At 40.6% G+C, this 12248-nt stretch overlaps 1 non-coding gene across 1 annotated transcript; it reads right to left on the reverse strand.

Annotated features, from left to right (window-relative positions):
- Positions 1-4043: 4043 nt before the first annotated feature.
- Positions 4044-4115, reverse strand: TRNAE-UUC. The gene has a single exon. It is a non-coding gene; the product is annotated as a tRNA-Glu (tRNA).
- Positions 4116-12248: the final 8133 nt, after the last annotated feature.

The following is a 12248-nucleotide window of genomic DNA, read 5'->3' on the forward strand; positions in this document are numbered from 1 at the left end:
CAGGTCAACTCTTGACAGGAGTTACACATCTGCGAGGACATGGTAGCTTTATAAGAAACATAGTCCTTTACTTGGCAAAGGCATTATTTTTTCTATGACTGATGGAGGACTTCAGTGTGGTAAATTCATCTTCATTGTCCCCCAATTTTTTTTTTTCCAAGAAGGCTCTAAATTTTGTCAATGTTTATTAGTCACACCTGCTGGCAAGCATCTGCTAACACTGCAATAAAGACATCAAATCAGAAACTTTTGATTTGTCAACCAGCAGACACGATTTACACGGGGAACACTTTGGACATCAAAAAAACTTTTCCCCTAACACTTTATAAGCATTCATAGCACAAAAAAGTAACATATCATTTAGATTATACATTTTTACAATGGTAACATTTAACTTGACTCAGAGCCTTCACTCACTGGTTTAGCCCAAATTCCATTCAGACACTGTTTAGAGAAACAAAGACTGAGGAGTTGAACATAGATACTTCAGGGATTATAACAGCTGCCCAAAGACCAAGTCATTTCTTCAGGGAGTTCAGGGCAGAGCAGAGGAGGTCAGCAGTAGCAGGATGGAAGTTTCTTAAAGCTTTAGAGGTCAAGGTTAAGAGGGAGGGAGGGACAGGTCAGAGGGTATGATGGGAGCAGCTCCACACAAAAAGCACAGGTTTGTACTTACTTTGAGATTTATGAAGCTGTCTGGTCAATTTCAACAAACAGCTAAGATACCATTCAGGAAACTGGCTTCAATCCTACCTCTGTAAGCCTCCAAATATTCACTAATAAGCATACACCAACCCATACAGTCTGTTTTCAAGTATGACAATAGGAAGAACCTTACTTCTCCTTCTTGTCCACCATTTAGGCAAGAGCATGCACCACCAGATCCTAGACAGTCGTCTTATAGCCCTTAACCTGTCCCATGTACTCCATCCGTCTTTCTTCCAAAAAGACTTCCTAATCTTACCACCTCCAGAATGAATGCCAAGTAACGCTGACAGAGTAACAAGGTGCGAGGCCACTGGGGAACTAGCATGGAGCAGTTCCCCCTACAACTACAAAAATCGATTTTAATTTGATTTAAACATTGTTTTTACTCTGATGACACCAACAATAATGCAGAAAGAGCTCCGGAGGTATGTTCAAAGTAGCACTCACCTATGGCTTTTCTTCAGTTCCACAGTCTCTGAGGCAGTCAATAGTGCTTTGTCAAATGCATCCTTTAGGTTTTTCTGTGTGAAACACTCCATGTATTTGACAGCCTTCAGGTCACAGGCATTTCAGCAGTCTGAGGAGTGAGGCATTTCAGCAGTCTGAGGAGTGAGACATTTCTGTTTTTGAAAAGTTTCTCGATAATAGAGGGTATCCCATTTCTGAGATCAATTTTGGTTCCAATGAAGAGTCTTCAAACAATGGTGAATTATCTCCGGTATCCACTTTTCTCTCACATTTTTCAAATAAAGGCTGAAGACCACTGAAAAAGACTAGAAATATATGTTTGTGGATAACTGAGGTGTTGTTCTGCCAAGTATTTTTTGCCCTGCAGGATCAAAAAGTCCATAAGTGTATAGCTTTCACTAGTAACTGTGACTGCATAGTTATCAGAAACCACAGCATATATTCAGACATTAATATTTGTTGTCTGGCATACCAACAATACCATCACTCACAACACAAATTGTCTGCATTGCTGAAGTATTTTTTACTTCACTTGAAATATTCCAAATATAATTTTGAGTTCAGCTTTTTCACCTGATTTGAAGGACCTACCTGTTTTTATCAGCCTGAAGGGGGCCCAATAAAAAAGGGAGTGTAAGGGGGTTTACGCTTTAGTGGAGAGGTGGGCCAAACTGACCAGATGATGGTGGTAAGATCACATGCGGGAAGCACTGCAGAAAAAGTCTTAGCAGGAGTAGCAAAGTTCAGCTGGCAGCTCACTCCACCAGGCTGACAGTCCCAACAGGAGTGAAGGACAGTGGTGGAATCTAGCTGACCCGACTTCCCTAGCTCCAAAAGTGAGCACCTTCTGGTGCCTCCAGAGGCCTGCGTGAAAGAAGCAGTGTACATATGACTCCACCACCGTGACAGTAGCAATTGTCTGGGCGAACAAATCATGATCCCAGCTAAAAAAAGTGGGTGGACCATTGTACAGACAATGAAGGTGTCAACCGCCAGACCGTTGTTACAGAAACATTCCCCAGGGGCCCAGCGTTCTGTGAGTCACGTGACGTGCACAAGAAAGGTGCATAAACGTTAATCACTTGACCATCAACGGCCACAGAGAGTGTCTTACCCCGACACTTGGTGCCACGTGAATCTCCATGGCCTAGAGTGGTACAGTCACGTTCCTCTGTCCAGTTCCCTCCTTCCCGCTTCACTGAAATAAGCACTCCCTTGGCCTAATTTCCGGCCCCTGAGGCCCGGGAAGCCCTGACCAGGTGAGTTGAAGAGAAGGGAGGGACAGACATGAAGGGAGCTGTGGGAGGCGCCTTGGCGCTGCACCTGACGCGTCCTCATAGCTACCTGGACCCAGAGGTGACGTGTGACGTCAGAGGCGCGACGTCAGAGCCCGCGATATGTGCAGTATCGCGGTATCTATTCTGGACTCGAGGAGTCCTACTGTCTTCTCCTTTGCGCGAGGAGATGATCTTCATTATCTCCATACATACGAATACATTAAAGACCCAGTGCATTTAAATTCTAAATGCCTTCAAGAATCACCATTGAAATTCGACACATCATGATACTTTTTGTTATTTCCAGAAAAACAGAATTCTTTGAGGCTCTTTAATTGGTGTAAAAATCTGTAAGGAAACTCCTTGTAGTCCAATTTACCATTGGCTCCCATATTCTTGGAATATGATTTTTTGAGGTTATTATTACAATATTTTCAACCTATCCTGTGACAGATTAAACACCTAGCTCCGAAAATTCTGTGATTTTTAGTTCCAGTATCTTCCTGGTGTTTTTCAACTATACTTCAAAGCCCTATTTTTCCCCTAGTTTTATTGAGACATAGTTAACATATAACATTGTATTGGTTTAAGGTGTACAACACAATATTTTGATGTATATATAGTGAAATTATTACCTCACTCATTTTTATGTTATTTTATGTTATACATTTTTGCCAAGATGGTTTTCAATAATCCTACAACATGCAAAATAAGTTTGTTCATTTCTGTTAATTTCCAGGAGTAAATACTCAGAAATAACTGCTACATTGGAGCCATTCAGAAAAGTATTTTGTATAAACCAAAATTTATTGACGTGCTGAGAATAATTTCTTAAATGCATTTATTTGGGCCAGTGAAAGTTATATGCAGCTCAAGTTTTTTGGTTTGTTTCATGTTCATCTAACTAGTTTCTTTCTCAGATAGGTGAAGGAAAGTCCAATAAAAAATCTGCAGAGCTCTATTTGAACATGATCCAAATTATCCCCTAAACATTGCTGCCACTTTTACTTTAAACTTCCATGTGTTTTTCTTTGTGATTTCTGGGTAATGATATATCAGACTGTATACTTAGGGCTTCCCTGGTGGCTCAGTGGATTAAGAATCCGCCTGCCAATGCAAGAGACATGGGTTCAATCCCTGATGTGGAAAGATCCCACATGCCATGGATCAACTTAGCCCATGCACCACATCTACTGAGCCTGTGCTCTGGAGCTGAGGAACTGCAACTACTGAGCCCACACTCTGTAAACTACTGAAGCCAAGAGCCTAGAGCCTGTGCTCCACAACAAGAAAAGCCACTGCAGTGAGAAGCCTGTGCACCACAACTAGAGGGTAGCCCCCACTCGCCACAACTAGAAAAAGCCTGCAAGCAGTAAGGAAGACCTAGCACAGGTAAAAATAAATAGATAAATAAAATTATATATATATTAAAAAACCATATACTGGAGATTTAGAATTATTAAAATTACCCATGAGTGAATGAATCTTTGGTGAATGATGTAAACTTTTGAAAAGCACACTTTTTAATATAAAAGAGTTTCATTTGTTTGTTTTTGTTTTGGCTGCACCTCGAGGCATTCAGGATCTTTGTTCCCTGGCCAGGGATTGAACTGGGCCCTCAGCAGTGAAAGTGCAGAGTCCTAACCACTGGACCACCAGGGGATTCCAGCCTCTGTTTTTAATTTAATAATAGTGTTGTTTACCATTCTTTTATTTACTCTCTTGTATGATGGCAAGATACAAGTACAGTATCTAGATGACGCATATCTTTCTAAACCAATCACATACAAGTGATAGCATTCATTTTTCTGACACCAAATGTCTCTATTTAGTCCACACTTTGGTTTTTATTCCTTCCAGTACTTCTCAGTTCAATATTTGTGCTTATTGTCACTTTATCATAATAGGTCTCTGTTCCCCACAAGTCTTGGAACACCTACCCCTCTCGCTGTCTGGAGCCTACATCATGGGTATCCCATTGACTTTCTTCCCTTTCTGCCAACTCATGCTTGTCATTCATTCCCATCCCACTGCAACATACCAACTAATATGTTTTTCCCAAACCTCACTCACCACTATACCTTGAAAATGACTATTCCCAGAGGTGTAGAAGAAAGAAAGCCCAACTGACCTCCATCTCAAGGCTGACAGCTGTTGGTAGATGCCAGCTGGAAGCTCAGCTTGGGCTGCTGGCCAAAAGCCTCAGTTCTCCCCATCTGGGTTTATTTGGACTTCCTCACAGCAGCAACTGAAGTCCAAGGAGGAACATTCAAAAAGGACAGGTTTTGAGGTGCCTTCCACTGTAGCTAATTCCATTTATAGCCAAGCCTATTCCTTTGCTTTAAGAATCAGATATGAATTGTTTGCTCAGAAGTGCATGATGCCAGGGCAGCTCAAAGAGAAAAATATTCTTTGATAAAATTGTTAAACCTAAATACCACAGGAGAAGTTACACCTGATTTTGAAACATGTTTTAACAAGGCAGCCTGAGGAAAGAATGCCAACCAACCTTCACCTTTTAAATATTAAGGTGAATGAATTCTGGCCCTAAGATGCATTGGTAATCAAGGACCATGAGGAAAGGACAAGCTAAACTGAAGGGTTAAAGGTCTAAAAAAACATGGTGGTCAGTTCAATGTGTATTGTCTTAAGGGCCATATGGATGACCTGTTTTTTACAGGTGGGAGGCCTGCACTGTCTTAAGCCTGAGAGAGAGCCTACTAGAAAAGAGAAGTGGAAAAAAGGTCAGTGGATTTCCACAAATGAGGAAGAGTTCTAAATGACCACTTGGTGGTGAAGGTCCTCCTGGTAGTGAGATATTATGGCTGTAGACACTATAGAAATTATTGGCCACAGGAGGGGAAAATGAAAAAACTGGTCACAGGGTCTGGAGAATATTCTGGGGAACTAACTCTGGAGATGGTGGTTTCAGAAAAAGGACAGAACGGGCGAGGGACACGACTGAGTCTGGCACCGAAAGACCTCCATGCCAACGCTCCACTGGGCAGGGCCATCAACTTCTGACCTCCAGAGGACTGCCTATGGCCTCCTGTGATTGTGCATCCACCGAGGAAAGCAAGCACCAGTAAGCCCGGCCCTAGCCAGTGACTCGGAGAGGGCAATGGCACCCCACTCCAGTACTCTTGCCTGGAAAATCCCATGGACGGAGGAGCATGGTAGGCTGCAGTCCATGGGGTCGCTAAGGGTTGGACACGACTGAGCGACTTCACTTTCACTTTTCACTTTCATGCATTGGAGAAGGAAATGGCAACCCACTCCAGTGTTCTTGCCTGGAGAATCCAAGGGACAGGGGAGCCTGGTGGGCTGCCGTCTATGGGGTCGCACAGAGTCGGACACGACTGAAGTGACTTAGCAGCAGTAGTAGCAGCGAGTGACTGCCTGCATGGCTCAGGTTCTTCCGGGCCCGCTCTGTGCAGCACAGGGACTAAATCCACAGCCTGGAAGTTTCTTGCACCTTTGGAGCAGGACTGACTCAATCCTCACAGAAAGGAGAGCTATTCACAGGAAGGAGGAACCAATGCCCAGTTACCTGAGAGATGCCTTTAGAGAGAGCTCTCTGGAGTCAAGGTGCCCACTCAGAAATAGGTTTCTGTGCCCAACACAGGCCCTCTGAAGCAGTGACATCAGAGGCGTGGCCTCTGTGCTCAGTTGGATCTGAGAGGTTGCATTGTGCAAAGGGACCCCCTTAGCTAAGCTCGAAGTCCTACAGCCTCTGTGAAATGGGAAGGTCCTGTTGTGTGAGTCACTCAGTCATGTCTGATTCTTTGAGACCCCATGGACTATCCGGCCAGGCTCCTATGTCCATGGAATTTTCCAGGCAAGAATACTGGAGTGGGTTGCCATTCCGTTCTCAGGGGATCTTACCGACCCAGGGATCAAACCCTTGTCTCCTGCATTGCAGGAAGATTCTTTACCATCTAAGTCACCAGGAAAGCCCAAACATACTTGCCTAGACCCCTTAAGCAAAGACTGAGTCCTAAGCTTCAGGGTGCACAAGTGGTGTGTTTTGGAGGCACCTGTGTGGAGTGTGTTCTGTCCATATAGGTGTGAACCTTCAGATGGGAAACCTGAACAGGAACTTTTACAGGAACACTTGGACCAAGCTGAAATTGAGAAATTTGGAAGTGCAGGTGCATCCTGGTTCCATTCACTGTATCAAAGTTAGCCTGTTTCTGCACTTACAACATCCTCCAAGGTGTCAAGTTTAGGTCTTCTGTGCTGCCAGAGGCAGGTGGCACGATGTGCAAACGTTCAGCAAAGGTAAATTGAATTTTCTTAACTGCCTGAAAGGATCTCATTGCCAGTCCCAGTGGGACCTTCTTCTATAGTGTTTCCAGCTGAGAAGGATTAGCCAATCTAAATGCTGGTCAATGGATTTGGGCAAAGTTTTAATTGCTGTTTCCTATTTCAAGCTATACTATACTTTGATTGGTGAAAAGACTCAATTTCAATGCTACAAAACTCAGCTTATTTGAAAACCTCTGTGGTTCTAGTCCCAGATGTTTTCTTTGTTTTGAGGGGTACAGTGAGGATACAGGAACATGATATTGATGGCTGTTAAGACAAAAACATTGTTTATATACAAAACTTTTGAATTTGCCCCAGACTAGCACACAGTTGGGTATATTCCTAATACAGTGTACAATATCAGGCTTCTAACTCAGGAGGCAAAGCAACATGAGCAATAAACATAATGATGCTAGCATGGATAAATTATCTACAATCACTGAGTAAATGACTCATCTTCCAAGATCCCTCAAAGCCATTTCACTGGGTTTTCCCCTCCATCAACCTAAAAAATAAATTTCTTCTTCCTGACATGCTTTCTTGACCTCCAGGACACTCATTCTCTTGGTTTTCTCCTACTTCACTTCCTACTCCTTCTCAGTCTTTTTTTGCTGACTCTCTTTAATATTGCACCTGTTTAAGTATTCCATTGATGGACTGCTGATGTCTGGAGGGGTCATACAATTGACACATAATTCATAAATTTTTATTCCATAATATTAGTTTTTCTTGCCCTAACTTAAGCAATGTTACTAATTATGTATTTATAATTAATACTTTGCTATTACTTAGGTCTTATTGACAGTAATCATATAAATCAGGGGTCAGCAAATAATAGCCATGGGCCAAACCTGGTTTACCAGTCTTTGAATATAAAGTTTTACTGCAGTACAGCTATGTCCACTTATTTATGTATTATTTGTGGTTGCTTTTGAACTTTAACAGCAGAGTTGAGCAGTTGTCCTAGAGACTGACCCACAAAGTTTAAAATACTATTTATTGTCTATTCCTTAATGTTTTAATCATTTAGGCCAACCCCTGATCTAAATGATTAAAAATATAAAATGTAATAATTGTGTACTAAGTGTATAGATTGTAATGTATTTTCCCCAAGAGTAAATTAAATTACTGTATAACTTTTAAAATTGTCATACACTTTTGAAAAGTTATTTTTTCTTCTAAGTTTCATAATTATCTTCCAAAATCAAAAGGCAAAATATGTTATAATTAAAGAATATAAAGATTTTAAGTCAAAATTATTTAGACTTTTTATTTTAGACTTTAGAATTTTTGGAAAATATAATTAAATCTTACTAAATATTGTTCTGGAAATAAAACTAACATGATTTTAGTGTTCATAGTCCATCCAGTTGCCAATTTTAGTCATTAGCATATTTCATGTATATTAGGTCTTGACATTCATATATAGGACTTTAAAGAGAATATGAATTGTGTGATACTCCTAAGAGTTTCTCAGCCACAGCTGTTGCGAATAGTGTGCTAATAAGCTAAATCATGAGTAATTCTGGAACCACTCATTGAAACAGGAAGAGAAGCAAGAAATCAGTGCTCCATACTGTTATGTAGCTGTGCTTTGTAAGAGTCCCTTGCATTCATGCTATCTGAAAGGATTTGACAAAGTAATTTGTTACGTTCTCCTACTTAAGTGCTTCTTCTACTCAAAGCCTTTCCATTCTCTGAAGCAATATTCATCTCCGATGTTGGTCATACACAACCAAGGAGACTTCATAGTATTTGGACACAGTTGTATTTTCTTATGCTTGGTTTTTCATCTCCTGAGGCCTGAAAGGTAGCAGAATGTACCACCCTAAAATATGTCACTTTGGCATCAGGACTGCTTTTCGCCTAAGACAACTGAGAAGAAGCAGATATAAGGAAGGTTTTCTTTTGTCCTCCTATTCACCTAAAAGCAGGACATAAATTCATTTACGTGTCGCCCCTCTTCTCTCTACCAGCAAGGGCAAAAGCTAATTACTGGAGACAACTCTAGATGCTATGCTTTTCAGCTCCAGAGAGAGCACCAGAGGAATCTCCATAAACACATTTTACCTTCCCACAATCTGCTGTCCTAGAAACTCAAAATCTTTTCCTTTGTCTTGTCATTTACCTAAAATTTATTGTTCTTTGGTTAAGACATTATATAGACTGAGTTTTAACTATTTCTTTGAGTATGCACGATGTGCATGTTAATACACTCTTTTTCTCTTCTTAGTCTGTCTCGTCTAAGTTACAGGGCCCCAGCCTGAGAACCTCAGATGACTAGAAGGAAAAGAAAAGTCTTCCCTCCTCTATGCTGCTGCTGCTGCTGCTGCTAAGTTGCCTCAGTCGTGTCCAACTCTGTGGGACCCCATAGACAGCAGCCCACCAGGCTCCCCTGTCCCTGGGATTCTCCAGGCAAGAACACTGTAGGCCTTAGCAATTTAGCATGTTTGTGATTATGTGGTGACCTCTGTAGTGCAGGGTCCTCTTGCCCAGGTCAAAGAATAAATACTGCCTTGCTGGGTACCTATGAAAGCCCCAAGCCAGCCACATCTTTCCAACAGACCATGGAGCACAAATGTGACCATGGTAAAGACATGGCCATTGGGGAAAAAATGAAAACCCTTATGCTGCTGTTAATTTAAAGTCACCCTGTACTGACTCACAAGACTACATTTCCTTCTTCTGGGAATGCCAGGAACTATTTGATGGCAGGAATCTTCTACCAAATTGCCTACATATATGACTAATTACTTGATATATTATCACCAAAAGCCTATAGCCTTTAAGAGGGCACACCATAGAAAGGACATATTTAGAGTAGTCAGCCACTCCCCAAAAGATCTGTGCTCCAAAGAAAGACATATCTTCATGTTAAATGAACCCAAGACTGCTCCCTACATGTGGTTTAATGAATTTAACTTCTTTCTAACTTTTCAATAATTGTAAATATATTATAATAGTGTGTGTGTGCCTGCATGCTAAATTGCTTTGTCGTGTCCAACTCTGCAACCCTATGGACTGTAGCCCACCAGGCTCCTTTCTCCATGGAATTCTCCAGGCAAGAACACTGGAGTGGGTTGCCACGCCCTCCTCCAAGGGATTTTCCTGACCCAGGGGATTGAACCCGAGTCTCTTATGTCTCCTGCATTGACAGGCAAGTTCTTTACCAATTAGTGACACCTGGGAAGCTTATAATAGTGTAATTTCACACTATTCAAAGGAAGCCTAAATCAAAGGCTAGGGAGCACAGTATCTGAAATAAAGAATCCTAGTCTAGCTGGAGGCACTGAATAAATATTAAAATTTAAATATGTGTAACTGAAAGCACATCTGTTTTAACATGTAGATAATATAATTTTCCCCTCAAAAAAAGATTGCAGAATGCTATAAATGTATTACAGCTTGCTAAATTACAAATAAATGTGTGAAAAAATAAATACATATGTGTGTATTTAAGGTTTCAAGAACAACTGCCCATTTGTCAATAAATTAAAACACATATATACAGATACATCTATATCTTTATTCTATATGTCTATGTGTGTGTGTGTGTATATACACATGCACATATTTTCAAAAGTGCCCTCACGAAGTTTCAATTAATAAAAATGTGTGAAATGTGAAGAATTTATTCCTGAATATTTTGCCTGAGTGTATTTGTGGAGTATAAGCCAGAAGACAACCTGATAGTGTGAATAACTGTGTCTGATGTTGAGTATTCTATAAATTATTTTAAAAGTCAACTTTATAAAATCACATCTTAGGAGTAAGAAAAGAAGCCTAACTCTGGGTTGATAAGAACAAATCACAGGCAAGAAATGGGTAAGACATTTGGCCCTGAAGCCAGACTCCTAAAAGGGGAAAAGTTGGGATTTAAAGATCTTAACGTGCCTGGACTTCCCTGGTGATCCAGTGGATGAGAATCCACCTGCCAAGACAGAGGACATGACTTTCATCCCTGGCCTGGTAAGATCACATGTGCTACGGGGCAACTAAGCCCATGGGCTATAACTACTGAGCCTGTGCTCTAAAGTCCATGAGACACAACGACTGAAGTCCACACACCCTAGAACCCGTGCTCTGCAACACGAGAAGCCTCCACGATGAGGAGCCTGCGCACCCGCACCACAAACTTTATTGTGTTGAATTCCATAAAATGTAGGGTTATTTGCAACACTAGTTTGCCTGGATAGCATACAATTATTACAGATTTTATAAAATTGTTGTTAGGAGTAAAAGAAAATCTTGGCTAAGAACAAAAGCTCAGGAACTAGACAGATAGGTGTCAAATCAATGAGTTCTTTTCTTTGATAAATGATTCATTAATGAATCATATCGGTGTTCTAAAATATTTATTCTAAACTTGGGAATTTTGCATTAAAATACCTGTCCAACTTAAAGAGGTAATTAAATATATTACATAATGAACCAAGGAAATTTAATATTTTTCTTTAAGAAATTAATTGCATGCATGTTTTTCTATTGTGATGAACACCATTTAGACACAAAACTGGAGTATTTGGGGGCTTAGCTTATTTTATTGAATCCATATAAGATTTTGAATTCCTGATGTAATAAGGAATAGCTAAAAGTTTAAATGAACATAATGTAAATGTTATATATGTAAATGAACATAATGTAAATGTGAGAGTCCCTTGGACTGAAAGGAGATCCAACCAGTCCATCCTAAAGGAAATCAGTCCTGAATATTCATTGGAAGGACTGATGCTGAAGCTGAAACTCCAATACTTTGGCCTCCTGATGCGAAAAACTCACTCATTTAAAAAGACTCTGATGCTGGGAAAGACTGAGGTGGGAGGATAAGGGGACGACAGAGGATGAAATGGTTGAATGGCATTACCTACTCGATGGACATGAGTGTGAGTAAGCTCTGGGAGTTGGTGATGGACAGGGAAGCCTGGCGTGCTGCAGTCCACGGGGTCACAAAGAGTCGGACAGGACTGAGTGACAGACTGAACTGAATGTAAACCCTGTTTACTTTTAGTTGAAATGTATTACAGTTAGATTATAACTAAAATATCTTGTACATTATAAGTATTTGCTCTAGTAAAACTCAAGAATAAAACCACTCTAGTGTTTTTAACTTAGAATTCTTAATATTTTGGTTCAGATCTCAAGAGCACAGTTTGTTTGGCCTCTCATCTTATGAGATGGTCCTGTCTGTGGAGTGTGTTTCTTTCTAAATAAATCCATTTCTTTCCAATTGAAAAAAGAAATTTTAAAAACTACAATTTGCTTTAAGGAAATGGTCCTGCAGAGCAATAGGTTTGGAGGGTCCTTTTAAGGCAGTGATTTTCAAACGAAGTTGTTTGAGCCTTCTAGGCCTTCTAACAGCTTACAAAACAGTAAAGAGGGGTGAGGGTGCAAACCTTCCCCTATTAAAAAAGTTTCCTAGGCACTGTCATTTAGATGAACGTGCATAAACTGAGAGTATGACAGATGTGAATTCTTTACCCAACTTGC

This window comes from Bos indicus x Bos taurus, chromosome 8, assembly GCF_003369695.1.
Source record: "Bos indicus x Bos taurus breed Angus x Brahman F1 hybrid chromosome 8, Bos_hybrid_MaternalHap_v2.0, whole genome shotgun sequence".
NCBI classification, from domain to species: Eukaryota; Metazoa; Chordata; class Mammalia; order Artiodactyla; family Bovidae; genus Bos; species Bos indicus x Bos taurus.